Genomic DNA, 24,522 nt, shown 5'->3' with positions numbered 1-24,522 from the left:
AGTCGACATCTGGTTTCAATGGACCCTGCCCCTCTCTTTCTGGCTCCATCGTCATCCAACATGCTGGGGGGACAGGTCAAATCAACATTTTTCCCTTAATGGGTCTATGTAACTTTTGTAGGACAAAAAACACAATGTCCACAGATTTACACTAAACTTACACAGTTTGAAGATAATGATAGTAGAAAGCTTCCCTGAAAATATTACGTGCTGAGGTGCTGTAGTTTTTGTGAAATGAGTAAAACAATGCCATGAAAATAATTTTTGTCTCGTATGACGAAAATTATTTTAAGCATTTACAAACGTTTTTTTCATGACATTGTTTTACTCATTTCTCAAAAACTACAGCACCTCGTTTGAAGGGTAGCTTTCCACTATCATTATCTTCAAACCCTGTAAGTTTAATGTAAATCTATGGACATTTTAAAAAAAAAGTACCCAAATCCTTTAAAGGCAGTAGCCGGGCATTATTGGTAATTACTCAAAATAATTATTAACATAAAACCTTACTTGGTAACGCGTAATGGGAGCTGTTGATAGTATAACATAATTGTGAGAAACAGCTCCATCTGAAGTAAAGTAGTTTTCGAGAAAGAAGTAATTAATTTTCCACGAATTTGATTTTGAATCCTCCGAATTAGAATTTGAGGTCTCAAATCAAGCATCTGAAAGCACACAACTTAGTGTGACAAGGGTGTTTTTTCTTCTATTATTATCTCGCAACTTCAACTACTACCAATAATGAGTTCAAATTTTCCAAGTTTGTTATCTTGGGCATGACGTGTAGGTCTAAATGTACGTGTTGAGATACATCAAGTGAGAAGACTGGTCTTTGACAATAACTATTACCAAAGGATATCCTTTGCTATATATTTGTTTTCCACAAAATAAAATTTTTTTTAAAAATGTCCTCCCTCCCTCCTCCCCCACACAAAAATAACAAAACACATAATTATGAATAAACTAAAGATATGGAAGAGTTTGCGGTAACACCATACAGCATGGTGTTACCGCAAACTCTTTTATATCTTATCTCCACCATGCACAGTTTCAAATCCTACATAAATAAACTTGATGGAGTGTAATCGCTCATCAGATTTCCCTGGTGTAACCTTTGCAGATTGCTTGTTTTGAAAATAATGAAAACCTACATTTTGTTTTTATATTTGGGTGAATTTTTGAACAAACTTCTTTATTTTTTTTCACCGTTCTGTTAAAAGTTTAAAGGCAGTGGACACTATTGGTAATTACTCAAAATAATTGTTGCCATAAAACCTTACTGTGACGAGTAATGAGGAGAGGTTGATGGTATAAAACATTGTGAGAAACGGCTCCCTCTAAAGTGCCATAGTTTTAGAGAAAGACATAATTTTCCACGAATTTGATTTCGAGACCTCAGATTTAGAACTTGAGGTCTCGAAATCAACCAAACGCACACAACTTCGTGTGACAAGGGTGTTTTTTTATTTCATTATTATCTCCCAAGTTCAATGACCGATTGAGCTCAAATTATCGCAGGTTTGTTATTTTATGCTTATGTTGAGATACACCAACTGTGAAGGCTAGTCTTTGACAATTACCAATAGTGCCACTGCCTTTAAAGGCCTACACGCTTTATAAAACAAACGATTTAGTCTGAAAGGAAATGATCCAATAACCAGGGCCCAATATCATAAAGTTGATCAGCAACAAATACTGCTTAACAAATTTCTATGGCTAAGCAAGTGTAGCAGAAGTTAAAACATTGTAAGCTTCGTGGAATGTTGCGTGGTAACTTTTTTCTGGTATTTCATATACCAGAGCTATCTGTGTTTCTGATTCAGGCGTCATAGAGATTAATGTCATTTTGTCTGGAGCACTCATTGAACCCTCAATTGATGCCTTTAAAGACACTGGACACTATTGGTAATTTTCAAAGACCAGCCTTTTCACTTGGTGTATCTCAACATAATGCACAAAATAACAAACCTGTGAAAATTTTAACCAAAATTGGTCGTCAAGTTGCGAGATAATTATGGAAAGAAAAAACAAAACACTGTCACACAAAGTTGTGTGCTTTCAGATGCTTGATTTCGGAACCTCAAAATTTAATTCTGAGGTCTCGAAATCAAATTCAAATAATTTAGTTGACAAATTACTTCTTTCTCGAAAACTGCGTTACTTCAGAGGGAGACGTTTCTCGCAATGTTTTATACTAAATAGCTCTATTATTACAAAGTAAGTTTTTATGCTAACAATAATCATTTCGAGTAATTACTAATAGTGTCTTTAACCGGAGGTCCGCCATGCCTTAACTATCCCCATCCCCGGGAAGGTGCCCCCATTAGTTTCAACTCTGGTCTTTTGAGCTTAAAACGCAAGTTTAGCTTTATTAGTGTAAAATGCAATGTTCAATGTTTTAAAAGTGCTAAAAATGGGCCTGTACGAAGTCAAATGGAAACTTTGGAAACTTCGCAAGAATACCCCCTCTCCTTCTTAAAACAAAAAAAAGGCATCCCCTTCTGCTCTCTAAAAGTGTCAACCTAGTATCAACCGCGCTGCATTGGCTCGAGAACCTATAAACATTCTACGCGTAAGATTGGCTTAAGTTTAAGGGAACTATTAAAGGCAGTGGACACTATCGGTAATTACTCAAAATAATTATTATCATAAAACCTTACTTGGTAACGAGTAATGGGGAGAGGTTGATAGAATAAAACATTGTGAAAAACGGCTCCTTCCTGAAGTGGCGTAGTTTTCAAGAAAGAAGTAATTTCCCACGAATTTGATTTCGAGACCTCAGATTTAGAACTTGAGTTCTCGAAATCAAGCATCTGAAAGCACACAACTTCGTGTGACATGGGTGTTTTTCTTTCATTATTATCTCGCAACTTCGACGATCGATTGAGCTAAAACTTTCACATTTTTTTTTTATGCATAAAATTATGTTGAGATACACCAACTGTAAAGGGTAGTCTTTGACAATTAACAATAGTGTCCAATGTCTTTAATTAGAAGACAGCTATTGACCTTCATCACGGTGCAGCCATTATGAATTTCTCTCATATCAATGTACCAAACAGAGGCTGGAAGTTCAAACTAATGTTATTCGGTACGAGGAACATGACCAAGATGGAGACAGCATGGAGCAAGTTCGAGTGAGGTACTATACTCGACTATAGTCGACCATTGGTTGATTTTGCCTGGTACCCCAGATGTGTTGAATGCATAGGTAACCATGGAACATTGACCAGTGGTTGACAAATGGTCGCCACCCGAACTTGCTCATGGTAAAGGTCTGTTAGAAACAGCTCAGGATCCCGCTGGCACCCTCAAACAGATCAATATGGATCATTCCTTGAACAATGTGTTTTCCCCCAAAAATGTTTACCCATTATTATTATTAAAATTAATAACCAAAGTGTGTTCTGGAAGCAACGAGCCAAATAACGATCTTGTTATGAGGAAAATATAATACCTCTTAAAGTGATAATCTACAAAAAAAAATGTAGCAGCAAAGATTTTTTTTTGTATTAAAGACAGTGGACATTGTTGGTAATTGGCATAAATTATGCATAAAATAACAAACCTGTGAAAATTTCAGCTCAATTGGTCATCGAAGTTGCGAGATAACAATGAAAGAAAAAACACCCTTGTCACACAAAGTTGTGTGCTTTCTGATGCTTGATTTCGAGACCTCAAATTCTAAATCTGAGGTATCGAAATCAAATTCGTGGAAAAGAACTTCTTTCTCGAAAACTACATTACTTTAGAGGGAGCCGTTCCTCACAATGTTTTATACTATCAACCTCTCCCCATTACTCGTTACCAAGTCAGTTTGTATGCTAATAATTATTTTGAGTAATTACCAACAGTGTCCAGTGTCTTTAAGGAATTTCAACATTACACCCCAAGTTCGGACACACAATGTATATCATAACCAACCCAACCTAATCCTTACCCTAGCGAGGGAACAGTGTCGAAATATAGAGCAATCGGCATTTTAACCGTGCCAAGTAGTACTTATTTGAACACAACCAAAGAAAAAAATAATGTACCTTTGACGAAGAATAATATTTTGGTCAAAATAAGTTGTGGAAATAATTAAGTAATGCAAAGTTTCTCGTTAACACACTTTAATTTACCTAGAGTTTGGATAGGGGGCCAACTATAAGACTATAGGACTTTCAACTATAATCAGTACGTCACTGTGATTTTTTGCTTCAACAAACAAATCAAAATAGTTTTAGTGTGACAATTCATTAAATTGCCCTTGTTTGATTATTGCTTATTTGATTTATTAGGCATCGAGCACCTTGGGCAGGGATGCGGGGGCTGCTTCGCAGAGGCAAACAGACCATCCAGTAAGTTTAACGAAAAAATCACACGGAATCATTATTTTTTGTTACTTTTAAATCTCAAGCTTGTTTTATTTTGGGGAAAAAAACATATAAATTAATCAAAGGTAGGACTACATTAATGTTTGTAAGGTATCATCCATGTATTTGAAACAACAGCCTTTATATAAATATAGATGCAATAGCAAAACAGGTTGCGCACAATTTGTTCTTTGAAAATGTATATTATTTCCAGTCAAAATAATACGTAAATTTATAATGCATAGTGCACATTTTTTTTAAGCAATGATTAATAATTCATCCATATTTTGGGGACATGAACAAAACTGGGGGGAAAATTCATAATTTGCATTAGATAGATAGATAGGTTTATTCAATGTTGCAAATAGTGTATAATCCAGAGAAATATGGACAAAATTAATGTAAATATAAAATATAATAAAAGGTGAAACTTTAAACAAAAAGGCAACATCTAGGTCCGGGGAGAAGCACAGCTTTGGTTCCCCAGCCTATGAACAGACAGACCAAAAAAAACCAGACAGACATTAAGAATACAGGAAAAAACTAACAGGTGTAAGACAGAAAATAAAGCCGCCCTATTGCTATACTTATTCATATTTTTTACTCAGGGTCCACTCCTAAAAGAAGCGGCAGCACGATGGAAGTTTTTCTTTAATCCTAATGAGCAACTTTAAAGTTATCCGACCAATAAATATAATAATATTACTTTTTTGTTTATAAAAAAAATAAACTTAGTGTATCTTCGGTCCTCGATCGCCCGGTGTAGTTGCAGAAAACTATTCACAAAGTAGAATACCGCCCTCATGCGTCTAAAATAAGTGATGTTAATGGCGCCGCACTTGAACGCACTTGACACAAAATTGACACAAAATGATTGAAGTTTTTCTACGAGTACGAAAGTGCAGCTCATTATTATGACAACAGAGACGTTTATGTGATTTCCATACATGGTAAGAGAGTAAAATTTTAAGTAAACAAATGTTTTATTTATGAAATTTTGCCATTTTGGCTGACGCAACTGTGCTTGCTGTGGGCCGGGACACACACAGATTGTAAGTCAGTGTAATGCTGCATTTTTAGGCCCCTGGAACAACAACAACATACATCATGGGGGACTTTACATGTAGGGGGGGGGGGGGCGTGGACAATGTCATTTTGGGATGGGGAATATGACTTATTTTTCCTTCCACCAATTGATTATTCCGATATCCGTTATATAAATAAATGGGGGGGGGGGGGGGGGGGGGTACAGAATAATCCTAAATATCTCCCTGCTGGTATGCAACTTTATCAGTGATAGCTTTTCGCGTGTGCACAGTTAATCAAAGATGGGGTCTAGGTTAAAAAACGAAGCATACAGGCCTGTGCTGTATGCTTCGTTTTTGAAACGTAGTAGTACGTATGTACACGTACAATGTAGCTGTATGCGAATATTTCAAAATCCAAGGGGACCAAGGCATAAGCCTTTTTGAGATATGGTGGACACAATGCTACAACACTATTACATGTAGGTGTGGGTAAATGTGTGTCAATACACCCAAATTAAACAGTGCACGCCTATTGCGTCCGCCAGACCTCAAAAAGGCTAATGACCAATTGACCATGGGGCACGTAGGCGATCGCCTTCGATGCATCTGTGAAGTATCAGGCCTGGGTAAAGCATTTACAAACTAAAATCTCAGAAACCACAAAGACCACAGAGCGTAATGAACACCTCTCTATTCATGTCTCTTGCTAACGCTAGTTTGAGGAACTGACCTTTTAAGGGCCTATTTCGTGTCTTCCTTACATGCATTCATTGACAGCTCTACTCGTTTGGAAGATGCATCCATTGACAGTCTACACATCTACTGCAAGAAGATCTGCATGTACATGGTATATGGTCAAGTTACTTGCGGACTTGTAAAAACTACAGTCCCTACGTCAAGTCTTCCACCAATACGGTATGATAAAATCCAGGTTAGATTTGTTTGACTTTAGTTTTGATCGATAATGATATAACATGACCAATAGTAAATCACACACCTATTCAGGCGTGCTTTTTTGCACACAGAAGGACTGATTGTCTGCAAAGTGTTCAATTCCAGCTTGTCTAGCCGGCACAAGATGTCCCCGTCTTGAGTACTGACCCGACACTTAAATTACAGGCCTCAGGCCTGTGGTCCAGTGTAAAATGCGAGCCCTGGACTTGAGCGAACTGTTACATTGTATGGCTGTGTCCGAAACTGTGACTTCGGCTACAGCTACGGCTAGATCGTGTCTGCCTATTCGTCAACACTGGCAGACGCGCTGATCCAGCTGTAGCTGTAGCTGTAGCCAAAGTCGCCGTTTCGGACACGGTCTACCCTACATTATTGGATTAAACAGCACTTACCTACAATGTGATGTACACCCTTTGTAGGTTTGTAGTCGTTTCATGTGTTTTTGTTTGCTTTGTTTTTTACTCAGATTCCAGCACAGCCTAGCATTATGTACATGTATCTGACGATCTCTGAGAGTGAGAACTAAAGCCATCAGCTTGGATCGGAGTCTCTCCTCCCAAGATGCTCTTCCCAAGATGCTCTTCCCAAGATGCTCTTCCCAAGATGCTCTTCCCAAGATGCTCTTCCCAAGATGCTCTTCCCAAGATGCTCTTTCCAAGATGCTCTTCCCAAGATGCTCTTCCAAAGATTTCACTTGTAGAAGAGGAAGGAGAAAGAAAGAAATGTTCGCCATGAACTACTGCGTGTTGTTAATACCCGGGAAATGGGTGACTACAAGGTGACTAACTAATGTAGAGCTCTTTGGTGTCTCTTCATCCAGCGTTGTTAATACTCGCCATGAAGTACTGCACGTTGTTACAACCCAGGGAAATGGATGACTACAAAACGTCATGAGGCATAAGAGATCTACCCATCACGTCAACAAAAATTTGAGATGCAATGCTACAGTGACACCCCTTCTACAGAGACTGCGAAGACTTGGACTTCAATCAAGCCATGGATACAAGACTTTGAGACACAATGCCGCTGTTCAAGACAAACTGTTGATGGACTTTAGACCTGCGTTTAACACCTTCCATGCTGGAACATTTCTTGACACTGCAGACAAACACTGAATTGAGGATTTTGTTCATTAACTTGTCTGAGGAGGAGGTGGTTTCTGCAAAGACTCTTGGAAATCCTGCCAATGTTCATCATCTTTTCAGCCAACAGTGTTAAAAGCATGGAATGCTTCTTTGACTAAACTAATGATCAGTAAATGACTGCTTGACTTTCTTGAGGCTAAGTATACGTCATACATTAATGGAACACTTGAGTGACACCATGATATGAAAGACTTTGCTCTTGTGCGGAAATGAAGCACATTCATAGATAACCTTTCGACCGTGGAGTATGGACATTCATCTGGAGGAATTGAACGGGATCATTTTGAATTATTTACTTTGTAGAAATTTTAACAGCCCCTCACAAAAAAAGTACTAAAAGGTTAAGTTGAAGAAGATGCATTGCAGGAAAAATTGTCCTGATTTTTGAAAATACAATAAATGATTTAAGTTGTGGAGAGAACATTTTGGCAGTTTTGCTGCAATCTCCTAAAAAGAGATTTTCAACAAATTTTAAAATTCAACCCTAAAGTATGACAAATTAAATTAGCAATGTGCACGAACAAGGCTACCCCTTAAAAAAGTTAGCACGAACTGTGATGGTTGACCAAAAATTAATACGAGTCAAAAGTACTAAATAAGGAGCAAAATATTTACCTGTACAATTTTTTTTTTTTTTTAAAGATACCTCAAAGTGGTTGCGAAAAGTCAATTTATACTGAAGTTTTCCCAGAAAGTGATACATTTGAAAGCTGATTGAAAAAAAAGAAGTACACTTATACTTGAAAGCAATTGGTGTGAGGGGCTGGCTTATAATTATAAAGACTTGTGTCCACATGTTTACAAATGAGCTTTGAGCATACGATTCATGCCGACACAAAAAGTGTACACAGCTTAAAAAGGGAATTTTTTTTAAAAATCTTTCATTTACGAAAAAATGATGTTGGTTTTTATTTGTTTTGGTAAAAGGGGAGCAACTCACAATTTTTTGTAGCTGTTGATTTTTGTAGAATTCTTGCTTTTATGTTTCTGGTACAAAATGCCACAAAAAAAAAACAGGAAACGCCTTGCAATGCTTGAGATCATTCTATTTGTAAGCATGTGGTCAATAAGATTAGTGGTACAGCATTGGTTTGGTTACTCTAGGTAGGATTATTTTTTTATCTTTTTTTTTGTTGAATTAACATAAAGTTCAGTCTGTTATTGATTATGATATTCTCCAAAGTAAAAGGCCAAAAAGATTTGTAATAATTTGATATTTTAAGGCAAAATACTCGTTAAAAAGTTACCAAAACCCATTATCGAAAAATACACAAATTTTATAGAACTGTTTTTTTTTTATGCACCGATCTACAGCCATAGTAACACTTTTAGCAAAAGTAAAAACAAACTTTAAAATATTTGTTAGTTCAGTACAAATTTAAAGAGCAGGTTTTCTTACAGGTTCAACCCGTCTTACAATGTATGTATCTTTAAAACTGGTGCTTGCCAGATCTGTTTCAATACAAGTCAAAAACTTTGGAACACCAATGTAATATTGACAAATTCGCCTTTTTATTTTAATTCTTATCTTAAACTTACACTTTTACAAGATAGATCATCTTCACCATCAAGCCCCAAACTTCATTGCCTTCAATACAAGGTTTGGCCAACATCTTGCCATTTTTTTGTTTGTAATTTCTATTATTTATATTATTCTTGTAACCAGTGCTGTACCTGTAGTTAATGGTTTATGTGTTTAAAATAATAACCCATAGGGGAAACACACAGAACGCATGTTGGTAGCTGGGTACAAGATTGGTGACATAATATGAACTTTGTCCACATTTCTGAAACCACAAAGTATTTAAATTCAGGCACACTAGTTATATCTGCTGATGTGACAGTGTTCCTATAAACTCCTAATTACTCAGCTGACTTTGTCAGATGACAGGTCAGAGGAGAAGGAAAAGAAAGAAACCTTCAGTTTTCATAAATCTGTCAGTAAAACACAAAAATTTTTGATTTTTTGAAAAGCTTTAACCTAAACCTTTAATTACTTTCTGCATTTAGATCTACTCACCAAAACAAAAACTGATGCAGATTCCAGCTGAAAAAAAGGCGTCTTTTATCAGTTGACAAGAATGCAGCGCTAATGCAAACGCATGATTATTCCATCTACACCTCCAAACTGTGCATTAATAATAAGACTATGTATTTATAATAGCGCTCTAACTAACAAAGGAAAGTACCACAGCTTTACACACAATACATTGTTGATACAAGTAGGCCCCATTTGTCTAGGAACATACAAGTACATAAATAAAACACACTTTTCGATTTGTATTTCCAATATGGCCAATCTTTGCAGTGAGGTTGGGATATTGGTAAAATGAAGTGAGATGGTCACTGAAACTAGTAAGGAGGGCTCCTCACATTTGACTAAGCAGGGGAGACAACAAGTTATACTTTACCAAGTTTAAGTGTTATCAAAAAAATTCATATTGTGGCAGTTCTTGTGTTAACCAGTCTTGTACCCTATATTGTCTCATATTTGCTGCATTTCAAAATGATTTCCAAAACTTTTTTTTTCATTCTGGATCTTCCTTTTACTCTCCAAAATTATTGCCAAAACTTTTTTAATTTTATTCTGGATCTTCCTTTTACCCTCTAATTTCCTGATGCAAAATATTCAACTTTTTAGAAATTGTTCAATGAAATCCAATGCAGTGTTACTAATGAGACATTTAAATGTGTTCTACCAACAGCTCATGAATGTATCCCCTCCCCTTTTGGCACCCCGGTGCATGCAAGCCATCCTGGTGCTCGCACGAGTGTTCTCCGCCCGCAGGTGTCGGCAGGCTGGTCGGTGAGTTGCCCTCAATCTGCATTTAACTGGCGTTTGGCTGTTTGTGATGTGTCATCTTTCCCGATCCTGTAGTCTGGATGAATCAAGGACCCAAAGTTGGCTACAACATGGTAGGGTCTTTTGAACTCTAATAATCAGTTTCTTTCCACAGAGTCAAGGATGTACCTGTCCTCCATTCCAGGGATTGCTCATGGAGAGAAAACCTTCAACCCTGCTGTGAAACTTCTCCCTGGAGATTTCAGGAGTTCATGATGTTGCATCATGGTCTTTCAATCAATGAGAGTGAATTTTGTACAAATATGGAACATTTTGTGATGTATTTCTCAGGAGTTTGTAAATGCAATATAAGATAATAGTCACATCAGTAAGCCGTTCATGTGGTTAATTGTCTCATCAACTCTTGTTAAACTCTGCTACATATTGTGCATCAAATCAAGTCCAACAATTAAGTGGACTTAGTTTTAAAACCAAAATTTGCAATTCATCATGGTATAAAAAATCAACATGGGTAGGAACAAACAGCAATTTAGGTTACGCCAATTAGCAAAAATGAAATACCACTATTCCTTAAGATGAAAAATACACAAAAAGGGGCGCAAATTAAGGAGACCTTTGTAAGCACAAACATTGATAAACTACAATACAGTATAGTTGTAGTTATGTGATATCATCAGTCACTTATAAATTACAAATTCCTGAAGTATCCGACTTAAAATCAATCGATCCCAGCGAAAATTTTTTAATTTCTTTCGAAATCTCATTTCAATCTCTTTAAAAAAAAAATAGCAAAAAATGAAGAAAACAAAAGTTTGAAGTAGTGCATGTTAAGAAATTAAACTATTTGAAAACACCTTTTTAAGCTCAAAGTATAAATCTGACGAAAGTAAACTTGGATGAAACAAAAATTTAAACAATTTTGAGTTGAAGTAGCTGCCATTTTTTACAGATTTCACAGATAGTTTTGTTCAAACTGAAAACCCTAGCAAACAATCCAATGCCTTCTCATGTTTCTATGAAGTATTTATAAACATTCAATATGTCTACATTTGAAATACTAAAACGATGCGAGGCAATGATAGATTTCAGTGAAGTTCTCTTAACAACAAAATGATGTTAAAATGAGAATGAAATAAGAAAGTGTGAATCTACACATTTGAGGACATAGTGTACTTTGTTTCTATATCCATACATTTTAAAAGGTTCATCAAATGATTCAACCAAAGCAGTTGAATCTTGAACTGACTTTTTTGTGCCAAAATCTTTCTGCCAATTGAAGCTTTGAGACAATTGAACAAATCGCTAAACTAATAGGACTCGACTAAAACAGAAGTAAACCTTTAGGGCTTGTCTGTTACCCAGACAACATGTGAATTCACCATTGAACATAAAGTGAAATTTCAAAGGCACCAGTTTATTTTTGACCAAGCCTCATTTGGGTTCTCAATCAATTGTGTTTGAGAAAAACCAAGATGGCAGATTTGTTAAAAGATCTGTATCTACTTAGCGATGAAACTGAATTGATTAACTTGTAGCTCCTCAAATCAGTATTCAGTCTAAGGTGTTGCAGTCAGTCAAATGTATTTAGTTGAATACCAAAACCCTCTAAAACTGAGGCTAATTTGTCTAAAATGCCGGTTTGCATTTGGATTGCACCGGCTAGACTGCAACACAAGTTCCCACACCAGGGAAACATAAAGTAGCCAAACTCTTCTAGTCTCTGTAGAGAGATGGTCTGGTGTGATAAGGTAGAGCACCATACTATAAACTAGGGCTGTACATGGGACGATGTGGTGGGTCCCTCAGTATCGACCGGTAAAACTGTGGTGTCGACACAGGGGTCCCAGTCCTGTTAGATAGGTCCATGGTAACTTTAATTGAAGTTTGAATTCATGTACTGTAACTATACATCCTCAATAATGTGTATCTAGGAGTAGTATGCATAACGAGTAGTCTTCAATCAAAGGCAATACCAAGCAGGGTTTTCAAACAATGATAACTTTAAACTAATGAAGGAGTTGTTACAGTGAAACTGCAACAACCTGTGAACTAAGGTTACTTTACATCAAGGCATTGACAACACTCAAAACCAATGTTGTACGTAGCTAGACCAATTTTAGTGGTGGCCTCTAAATCCACCAACATAACCAAGGGTGAGCAGACCAACCAAATTATTCTCGTTTAGAAATGGGGCCTTCATTGTCGAAGTGCAATCTGGGGGAAATCTGTGCCGGGCAGCACAGTGTATTTCACTCAGGAGTGCTGGGGGAATCTTGTTAGCTTTGGGCAGGCCAGACCAGCAACTCCCACCTTGGCAACAAAACTGCTAAGAACCATTGAACACTGTAATTATTGATTGAGCAGACGTCTCATTCTTACAAAATTAACATATTTTTTATTTAGTGCTAATAGTGTGAATGCCTTGAATGTTTATCAGACTTAGGTATCAGAAACTTGACTAGATTCTGTCCAGGCCTGGAGTATGGTACCACATGTACATGTAGTTATAGTTTAATTAAGCTTAATCAGCAAAATAGATGGGTAGCTGAAATTTGACAATTCTTTTACCAACTATTAATTGGTAATTAAGCTAAACAAAATCGTACCAATGTCAGTACCACAGGCCTGAAATTAAATGTTCAAAACATCAACCAAAAACTCAGCATTTGAGTCCTGAAAGTTCTTCACCTGTGTGCTCAAATAAAGAAGAGAAAAGCTCAGCCTCCTTGCTGAGTTGAAGTGGATAATGGCAAAAAATGTAAGTGTACAGACAGGAGATAAGGAAGCAGGCAAATTGAAATTATGACAAATGAAGAAATTGAATAGTTACTATCAATAAACTCATTAATTAAGAAATGCTGCAGTTGCCTTATCCCTGGTCATTGAAGCAGAAATGAAACTGTCTCCATGCAGATATAAGAGTTGCTTTAAACACGCATGATGAGAAGCTAAACAAAGAACTGCATGTAGCCTTGCATAGATAGAACAATGGTGCTGAAGTTGTTTTAAAGTACTGCTCAAGATAACCACAGTATAGATGAACCTAAACTGAGCTTCAGTGCAATGTTACAGTTGATGAATACAGTCAGACAATACTGTAGTAAATTGCCCAATGGCACTTGATTTGAGGTGAAGAACTTTCAGGACATTATGAAAACCCTGCTTGGTATTGACCAAACCTTGTCCCAGCTTCTGCCCCAAGATGGGCAAAGCCTCTAAAAAACAGCAACAATTGGTGATTGTGCTGGTTCCCAATGTACCACATACAGCAGCACATGCTGTATAATAGTGAAGTCAAGGTATCAGACTGTAATGATGACATACATTACAATTGTCAATCTGGTTTACATGTAGTTTAGACTCTTCTTCTGTAATGTACAAAGTGCAGCTGTATGAAAAACTGCAACCACATGAGAAAGTACTTGCTGTGCAATGTTGAATCTAAGGTGTGTAGCTCACTAAGGTAAAAATCCACCTTGGATAAACTTCAACTACAGATAAAAGCACACGCTGTTCAAAAGATCAGAGCGGTCAAAGACTCAGAGTCTAATGTACACAATGCAGAACTCCCACCGGGAACATTTTGTCCCATTTACTGAGGGAAACTAAACCTACTTTTGATATACAACGTACATCAACCTGACTTCACTCAAACATCCAAGTTGTTCGGATACGCTACCTTGAAACAATGAGGTAGAAGGATTGACTTGGGAACGAGGTTTGTATTGGCCTATCGTTTATTTGGTTTTGCCGTGTTCCTAATCAAGAAACTGAGCATAAAGTAGGTACATGTACATGGATGTAACTAATGTGTAAGCATCAGTCACGTACATTATGTATGCTGACACATTTGTACAGAGTACACAGTAGTACAGTTGTGGTCAAACTCCTTAGACAATGAGTTCACAAAATGGCAATATTTTTCTGCCTGTTGGACATAGATAGAGAAGTGTGTGCCTCAGTATGGTAGACAGAGTAAGTTCACTGTCGACACATACTTGAATGCAGTGCTCCATTGTCTTAGATCATTGTGAGAAGATTGCATACACATCAGTTGATGTACTTTGAAAATCGTTAATGACTGGCACCCCCGAACAAAGATATTGACAAAATAGGGACACCGCCAATATAGGGCTAGATAGCTCAGTTGGTAGAGCGCCGGCACGTTAATCCGGAGGTCGTTGGTTCGAATCCCACTCTAGTCAATTCTTTGTTCAACCCCCAAAAATGTGGATGTACGTCAGACAACTTGGATAAACCTACTTGTCTGCATTTAGATTCTGTGTACACAAACATCGGAACACATGAAAAGCACTTTCCATTGTCTTGGATCAGGTTGGTCATGTGATGTGACCTAGGAACAATAATTGGCAATCCTATAAATGGCGATAGGTCAATATCCTTTGATTGAAGACTACCACTAAGCTCCATGTATTAGTTCGAAGGCTGTATACACCATTGGTCTTTAAGTAAGGGACGGCAAGTACTTGATCCCGATTATCGTAATTTCTCCATGGATGATTTAAGTATTAGAAACAAGTTTTCATTTGAATCTCCTGTTGCAAACAAAAATCAAGCCTAGAAAGAAGGCCTTTATGAAAGAATTTTACTTCCGAAAGCGGGGCAACATATTTATCATTGACAAATCTTGGAAATATTTCTGCATATTCCTTAAATGATATTACAGATGGTACACAAGGAATGAATAAGTTTGTTATTGGTAGTTGGGGTCAGGTAATGGAGACATACATGTGCGAACACACCACACATAACTCTCAGCCATAGATAGGTCTTCCTTTGACCTCAATGAAGGCACTTTTTGACCTTGTGACAACATGTTCAATGGGATCTCTTAAATCAAAATCATTCTGTGGATCAAACGTCATGCCAAACCTTGATTACTTGCCAATGGTGTATACAGCCTAAATTTGTTTTTTTTTAATTTGTCATGTTTGGTAACAATAACGGTCACTTCCAGTCATGCAACGGTCAAGGTTGAACAATAATGATATACCCAGTCTTTTAGAAAGATTATCATTCTGCCCGACGGTCATGTTCCCTGTATCCAATAATAGTAATGGATGCTAATAGTTATTGTACAAAAAGGAACCAGACTATTCCTCTTCCAGCCTTGATTTGGTAACATTGATTTGAATGAGAGAGATATCAAGGAATTCAAACTTCCTTTAACACAGTGTGCATTATGATAGCATCAAGGAAAGATAAACTTTGTTCTTGTTGGTCTGGTGTTTATAGTTCCAGTCTCTAGTGTGATAGGGTTAAAGGTTAGTTACAGTCACTAGTGTGGTCAGGGTTAGGTTAGTTCCAGTCACTAGTGTGGTCAGGGTTAGGTTAGTTCCAGTCACTAGTGTGAACAGGTTTAGGTTAGTTACAGTCACTAGTGTGAACATGGTTAGGTTAGTTCCAGTCTCTAGTGTTATAGGGTTAAAGGTTAGTTATAGTCGCTAGTCTGAACAGGGTTAGGTTAGTTACAGTCACTAGTGTGGTCAGGGTTAGGTTAGTTACAGTCACTAGTGTGGTCAGGGTTAGGTTAGTTCCAGTCACTAGTGTGAACAGGTTTAGGTTAGTTACAGTCACTAGTGTGAACATGGTTAGGTTAGTTCCAGTCTCTAGTGTTATAGGGTTAAAGGTTAGTTATAGTCGCTAGTCTGAACAGGGTTAGGTTAGTTACAGTCACTAGTGTGGTCAGGGTTAGGTTAGTTACAGTCACTAGTGTGGTCAGGGTTAGGTTAGTTCCAGTCACTAGTGTGAACAGGTTTAGGTTAGTTCCAGTCACTAGTGTGAACAGGTTTAGGTTAGTTCCAGTCACTAGTGTGATAGGGTTAAAGGTTAGTTATAGTCGCTAGTCTGAACAGGGTTAGGTTAGTTACAGTCACTAGTGTGGTCAGGGTTAGGTTAGTTCCAGTCACTAGTGTGAACAGGTTTAGGTTAGTTCCAGTCACTAGTGTGAACAGGGTTAGGTTAGTTCCAGTCACTAGTGTGAACAGGTTTAGGTTAGTTCCAGTCACTAGTGTGAACAGGGTTAGGTTAGAATACAAGAACGATTTCTGCAGGGATGTACATGTATTTCAATAAGAATGTTAGCTTACAGTAGTTACAGAATGCAGGCATGGCATAGCTGTTCAGGATTCATCACGGATAATTCAGAATTTTGTGAAAAATTTCTAGAGACAAAATGATACCCTCTGGGGTTTTAGAACATTATTTTTTAGAACGATTACATTTTATTTAAAGAAACCTCAAATACAGAAAGTTGTTCAACATGGCAGCTTGGGTAGACAGTCAACATTTGTAATCAGTGCACCGGAAATTTTGCTTAGTTTTAAATACACAAAGCTGTCTACTTTACACAGACTTGGGTTTTGAATTGAATCCATTTAAAGATTGTCCAAGTGTGGACTGTTTGTGTTCACACACACATAGGTCACATTATGGTTGAAGTCCATCTGGGACAAGTAGCCCAAGTGAGGATTACTTTTTTGTACACAAAGAAACTATGGTTTTGGAAGGTGACAAACAAAATGGATTAGTTTGCCCAATTATTGTGGACTCATTCTGTACAATGCTTTCAGTTTCCAAACGTGAACATCCAATTAGAACAGGAAGCCCAAGTAGGAACTTCTTTTCTGTATACAAAGCTATAGTTGAAGAAATTCAAACTGAAATAGGGAGCCCAATTGTAAATTATGTTTGTACAAGTAGGTGGGCACTCTTTTTTTTTGTACACAGGTTAGTTTGTACTTGGACTAGGCGTTACCCTTAGTACATGAAACCTTTAGTACAAATTAGGAAATAAATACACTGTCTCAAAGGTCAAAAGTCAAAGACACAATTGAGTAAAGGTCAAGTTGTACGTAATTTAACAAAACCTATAGCAGGCTCTGGGAACAAACACTTGAGGATTACAAGAAATGAATGTGTAACGATTTGGTACAGCATTGGTGCTTTATGACATATTAAACCTGTATGAATCAAGTACATTACATTAAGAGCTCATTTCCCTTGAGGGTAGGAGGCTCAAGCTTTCAACCCAACTTCAGCTTATATTCCAGGAATGATGAGCAAGTGACAAAATGTCCCAGTAAAATAAGGAAACAGTTTCTTTTACTTGTAAAGGAAGTTGAAACGTGCAATGTAGGACAAACGCCTGGGTGGGTTTAGTTTCACACAAGGGTATGCTTTCTCGGTATAAACTTGGACGCGCAAAAACAGCGTCTTGTTTGTAAACAATAGACACCATGAGCTCAAACTTTCATTTGTGATTGACTCTCGAAGCGTTTATTCCTTGAGCCATCAATATATTAGTCGCGCTGAATCACCAATGCTGTCCCTTATCTTGAGGTCATAAAGGAACAGTTTATCCCTAATGCTCTAGAGAGATTGACTAGGATCCTTCCACAAAAACCAACACTGCCTCGAAACTTTATAGACAAGTTATAAAAGGAAATCATTTCTTTGTCCAATCAGTAATCACCAGCAGAAACTACATGTAACAATCAGTGACAATAGAGATGAGTTTGATTGTATACTTACATTCACAATGTCTTGTCAGTCACCGACGGTTCCCTAAATGAACAAGGGAAAAACAATTGCTTTGTGAATTTAAATTCTCAAAGTATATTACTTTCAAACGTCGGAAGTAGTTGACCAGTGTGTTTTCTGATGGTAAAAAAGAAATATTGAAAGATCACTTGATGTTGGGAAAGAGATAGATAGAGCGTTCCGTTTAACATGTAGGAGCTTCAGAAACTATCTTAGTTAAATTAATGTAGATTGTTCCCAGGGCCTGCTTATAGGTTTGCATGTGAGCTTAGTGTATAGTGGTTATGCATACAGCATACTCCGATACACATGAGGAGGTATAGTAATGTGTACAGTGCATGAATTCATAAAAACTTCAATTAATCTTACCATGGACGTAATACAGGCAGGACTGGCAAACCCTGTGTCAATAAAAGGCACCATAGTTTCCCTTGATACTGAGGGGCAGATTGAAAAGGGGCGGATCCAGGCCCAAGTAGGGGGTGTAAATTGGCCGGACGTCCTGTTGAAAAAAAAAGAGAAAAGGGGAGGGGCGTTGAGAATAAAAACAAGTAAATAGAAATTTGAAAATAAGTCGTTGAAACAATCCATGTAGATGTTGAAGAAGTCCAGATGGATTACTTCATACATTGTAGATGTTGAGGAGTCATACAATTTGAGGCAAATTGATTTCACCAACAATTTTATTAAATTTGAGGCAAATTGATTTCACACAAACTACCAATTTGTGCTAATTGTACACAAAACTGTGTACTTAAAAAGCAAATACACATTCAGGCCCAATGCCATAGAGCTGCTTATAAAGCACATCAAGTTTACTAAGCATAACAAAATTATGCTTACCAGAATAAGGTAACACAGTCATTGTACTATTTCCAGACTGTGCAGGTATCCTGCTTATTTTTGCTGAGCAGAAAACTTGGAAAGCAATTATTTATTTATAAGGAGCTCTGAGGAATTGGGCCTGGATAGTATTTGGTATTCCTTGCTAAACCAATGAGGAAATAGGTTACTAGCAAGTGATCTATTCCAAAATCAAAAAATGTTAGAAAGTTTGTTCTTTGAAAGTGACAAGCTAAGCATGATTTATCTCTCCTCCAAGCGGAATTGAACAAACAGATACTGTTACATAACTAGAGAATTAACAAACTGCTCACTACAGAGCACCATAGCAATTACAATCACTTATTGTATGAAACGAAAACTTAGAACTAAGATTAAAAAGTTTGCCCCTCCCCTACGTTGTAGAAAAAACCCACTAGTGACAATCCACTAAGGTGGGTGAAATTAACAGGACTATCCGGCACACACACTGCCCCAGAGAAGAAGTAAGGGGGAGATTCAACTGAAGCCTTGAATCTCCACTGGATCCGCAAAATTCAAAATTACCACCACATCGTCAAGAAATGGCGCCACAAACTGAGTATGGTGCTTAATAATGGCACACTAGGACCACACTACAGAAGCTACTCAAAAACAATGCTGAAATGACACAATAGAATAAAAGAAACACCTAACACCCATGGAATCAGTAATAGTTGATGGCAACTTTTAAAATGTTTACTGAAAGAACTAGAAACTCTGGTGCCGTGAACTCTCCTAAACATGTACCTTCATCTGGAACTTATAACTCCCACAGATTTACATTTGTTGGACTAAAAATGGTGTTTAATGCTAAATTTGCGTTGCATTCCCTTGTAATTTAGTTAAAGAGTTCTATAATACTTTTGAACGAGCGATCTAGTCACTATGAGTACATAATGGAATACATGTATTTGTACATGTGTGGTCCAAACATTCTTGACACTAACTTTGCGACTCTCGAAATGATAAATGTTGCCTTGTGAAACACTAGAAATACATGTACTTTGTACATTGTAAGTGTACATGTAAGTGATGTAAATAATTTGGGTGTGAAATTTAAATTAGTGTCTTGCATTGTTTTTGAGTAGCAAGAAGAGTTTGGCATACTATAAATTGTACTGAATAGTATTTAAGAGGAGTTACAAGTTGAACTTTGAGCACTTCATGGTGAATTCAGCCCACTTTAAAAGTAACGATAAAAATACCACTCGGCGGAGAAAGCACAAGTGTAAACCAATTAATCAAATGAATGTAATAATTGCCTCAAATCACAACACAATAAGTAGACATTTATATCAAAATATTGAAATGTAAATAGAATCATAAATGGCAGCCTCTTCAGCTAACGATACAACTCTAAAAAGTTTCAAATGTTACAAACAAAAATGCAAGAAATTCTAGTTGAAAAGACCTAAAAAATAGACTTAAAAATGGAATGAACTTCATGTTCCTGCATTGACCGATGGTTTTCAAATAGCATTTTACTTTGAGCTTAATCTGCTACAAAAAGCTTAAAACTGCAACCCAAATAGGATCCATAGTAAAGACATTCATGCAACCTTCCAAAATATTTCCTTAAACCATTTAGATCGTACCGTTTGAACACAGATGTTCAATTTAGCATACAATTTGTTGCAAACACTCAGAAATTATTCTTAGTATCAACTGTTCGTGCTCACGAACACATACCTCCAAAAAATTTACCTCAACCCATTTAGATTGTACCATTTGAACGCAGATGTTCAAATTAACGTACAATTGTTACTGAAATGAATCGTGGTATCTGAAATGATTCTTCGTATCAACTGTTTGTGCTTACAAACACATACCTCCAAAATCTTTCCTTTAAACCAGTTAGATTGTACCGTTTGAACGCAGAAGTTTAAAGTAACGTACAAATTGTTGCAAACATTCTGAATTAGCTCTTAGTCTGAGATGTTTGTGCTTCAACACCCACCTCAACATGTAGCAATCAAAACAAATATTTTATTCATTTCGCGAATGAAACTAGTCACAAAAGTTGCTAAGTGTCAACAGAAACTTGACAAGTAATTTTAATCCATGTAAAGGGTGATCCTTTCCTTGTTCCAAGTACTCTTGAATTATTTTAAATTGCGACGTAAAAAAAACCACGATGAAAACTCCGTCAATATAAATGTACACTACTAAATTTATGCACAACTTAAAGCAGAGATTTAATGAGATATTACATGAGACATTGGCCTGTATGTTCAGCTGAAAGAAATGTGACTTGTATATCTAAAGATTGCGTTAAACTGTTGTAGAAAGCTCACAAAAATGTTCCCTATTTGTTATAAAAATTCATTTGATTTGATTTAAAGCCATGATGCAATTATGTAACTTCTTTAATAACCAGGTTGAGAGATTTCAGAGTTGGCGTTGTGGGCCTTTCTCGACATGAATAATTCCGAGAATGGTGGGTAGACTACATCCGACTCTATGGTTAAGTTAACTGATTATTAGAGTTCATTAGATCCTCCCTGTTATGGTCAACACAGGGCGCCTTGGCCACACAGACTTAGGCTTGGGACTTGCTGAACACATTGCTGTAAGCAACTCACTGGTTGGTGTTGATAGAGGGCACTCACTGACTAAGTCTGCCGACACCTGTGGGCGGGGAACACTTGTGTGAGCATCAGGGGGGGCTTGCATTCACTGGGGTGCTACTCCCTTTTTTTATTTTTTTTAAAGGTCAAAGTTCAAAGGTCAAATTTAATATGAATATTCATGAACACATGTGAATAAATAACGAGAGACATGAACACTGGTGTATACTTAGTCTTTATTTCAGACCTGCTGCCCCTCTAAGTGGTACTGCCCTCTATGTCCTTACCCTCCCCATATATAAAGTCCCTAGGCCCCCCATAATGCATCTGCTTTCTATTTCAATACAAGTTGCAGCACTATTTTATATGTGGACTTAAAGGGAAGGTACTATTTGGTACTATTTGAGTTTAAGTTGTAACACTTTATTTGTGGCCTTTTGAAACATCTCTTTTAGAGATTAAAAATGCAAGTTTTTATTGCATTAAAATGCTCAAACAGTGTGACTTTTGGTCAAAATTGTGCGACTCTTTTTTGAGATAAAAAACATAAGATTGTCTTACGTTAAAATGCTCAAACAGTACAATAAATTTAGTTAAAATTGTTTAGACAACTTTTAGAGATGAAAAACACAAGTTTTTCTTGCATTTAAATGCTTAAACAGCACCACAAATTTGGTTGAAATTGTTAGACAACTTTTAGAGATGAAAACGCAAGTTTTTCTTGCGTTTAAATGCTTAAAAAGCATTACAATAATGATCAAATTGTAAGACACCTTTTTCAGGTGATAAACTTCACTCATTTTGATTTTTCCAAGAAGTTCTTTTAAACTTTCAAAAGAAACATGCCTCCTTGAACTTTTACCACTTTGTGAGAAAACACACATGCTGGTTTCATGTGTTACAATAAGATGTTTTCCAACAACTCATTGTAGTTTTAGCGGAGAATTGTTTCCATTTTAGTTAAGGTTATTGAACCTTGTGACCTTTTTAGTGGTAGTTTAATAACATTGTACCTTCCCTTGCACTCACCGTTCACATATATACAAGAAGTGTTTCAGACCTTTATCACGCCATCTTGTTGGACAAAGCAACTTGTTTTGGTAATTTTGTAAAAAAAATACAGTTTCTATTGCATACTATTAAATGACGCTAAAACTTGGCACTTTTTTGTAAGCTCAGGTGATCCGATTTGCGGTTTCATCATCTGAGTACAAATAGATAACACTGGTATTAAGTAAGGATACTTGCGATATCACCAAATGGTAAAACTCTCTTTTGAGTATGTGCTGTTCCAATGGAACCTGTGTACTCAATGATTTTGGGCAGTATGCTGTGTCCATTGTACGGACACTGGTGATGCCTCGTAATTGAAACAAGTGGCTGATTGACATTGCTTCATTAATGATCTGATGTTGAACTGTCAGGTCATTGCTGTGGTGACTTGATTTTGCATTGTTTCATTGTCTGTACACACAGATTGAACGCTTTAATGATGCCTTCCGTTTAAAAACTAACTTATCTTTTTGACGTTGCTTTGCCCTTAAAAAAAAACCTTATTATGATATGGTATTGAACTTTTTGTTCAATGCTCAGCTGTTCTGATGTAGCAATGTTTCATCATCGGTGCACAATTACATTACACTGTTCGAATGTGCCTTGTGTTTGAAATAACAACTTGGCCTCAGGACAGTAAACTTTTACAACGGCAAGAGCAGTCCCTACATGCAAGGGGCAATGCTGCTCTGTCCATCAAATAATTTGTAATTATAGAAATGGCTAATAATTTTGATCGGCCATGGTTGCAAGTTTTGATCGCAATGCTATCAAATGGCTTTCTTTGTTGACTGAAAAAAAAAGCAACAATAAAAACAAGATGGCGTTTGCGTGATAAAGGTCCAGTGCTGCAACAAGATTGTAATAGAAAGCAGATGCTTCCCAACACATAACAGACAACAAAATAAAAACAAAAATATATTTTTTTTTATTAATTCCTAAACACTATGTACACTGGCACATCGTATTCCTTAGTACTACAGGTACACACACCACCATTGGTTCCTTAATGACTATAGAACTGAAAAGTGAGTTGATTTTTTTCAAGATGTACTCCTGCTATACTCAAGTCTTGGTACCAGACTGATCTGCATCAGTTCTGTTTCAAATATAGAGTTTTTTTATTGCAATACAAATCATTACATTGACATGAACATTTTTGTTTTCCTCTCACAAAGTGTTTTCTACAAATAACCAATAGGAAGTGTGTGCACCGTGTATTGATAAAATTCCCATATTTAGGATAAAGTTGTCCGCTAACTTAACTCGATGCTTGATACATGACAGCAGGAGGAGGGAGTATTAGAGCAAAGTATAATTGCAGTCAATGCAGGTTTGCAGTATTTGCATTATTTTTAAAATAACAGAAGTCAGATTTGTGGTGATTCTGTAATATTTCAATCAGATGCTTCTTGAGAATAATTCTCTTTAGGTTAGAGCGATCAATATCAGTGCTTTACGAGAGACGCTTGTAAGCAATTAGCTAAGCACAAGTCTTGGGTTGGGGTTTGACTCGGTGGTTCAGTGTTTTGGGTGTGTAATGAAAAACACCATTGACACACTGCCATTCTTTGCTCGGCTTTAGCGCTTTGTCAGTGTTCATTGCACTATTGTAGCGCTTTGCACTCAAACGCTAACTATTGCGATGTGCGTGGGATGCATTCACAAACTCAAGTTCTCGACTGCTTGTGATTTTACACAAGTTTTTAAGCTATCTTGATGTTCATAAACAGCACTACACTGCTAGTGATTTATGCATGACTTTTACAATTCAAGAATAAATTCTGTCTGAGTTTCATGGTGATCCATGCCGTCTAGCGACGCCCATTATTTAGTTGCTCTATTACCAGACTGCATCTGTATAAAACCTAAATGTTGACCAGTAGGCCTTATATAGTTGGAATGAAAGTAGAAATATGATGTGCCAGTGTACATTTCCATAATCTACAAACACTTATATTCAATTCAATATACCGTAGTTCAATATTCAATCACCAACGAATATTCATAGAACATGATAGATAAAATATATACATCAAAATTCCCTTCATACATTATTTAAAGCCAAAGCACAGCATCCTTATTAGACTAATCGATGTAAAGTATTCACCATGACCAACAATGAGGTGGTGAACCGACAGTGTCAAACTTCATGTACTCTTGACTTGAGTTGAGAAAGTATTCTTC

This window comes from Asterias rubens, chromosome 11 (genome assembly GCF_902459465.1).
Source record: "Asterias rubens chromosome 11, eAstRub1.3, whole genome shotgun sequence".
NCBI lineage: Eukaryota > Metazoa > Echinodermata > Asteroidea > Forcipulatida > Asteriidae > Asterias > Asterias rubens.
The sequence above is the reverse complement of the archived record's forward strand: the minus strand, read 5'-3'. Positions refer to the sequence as shown.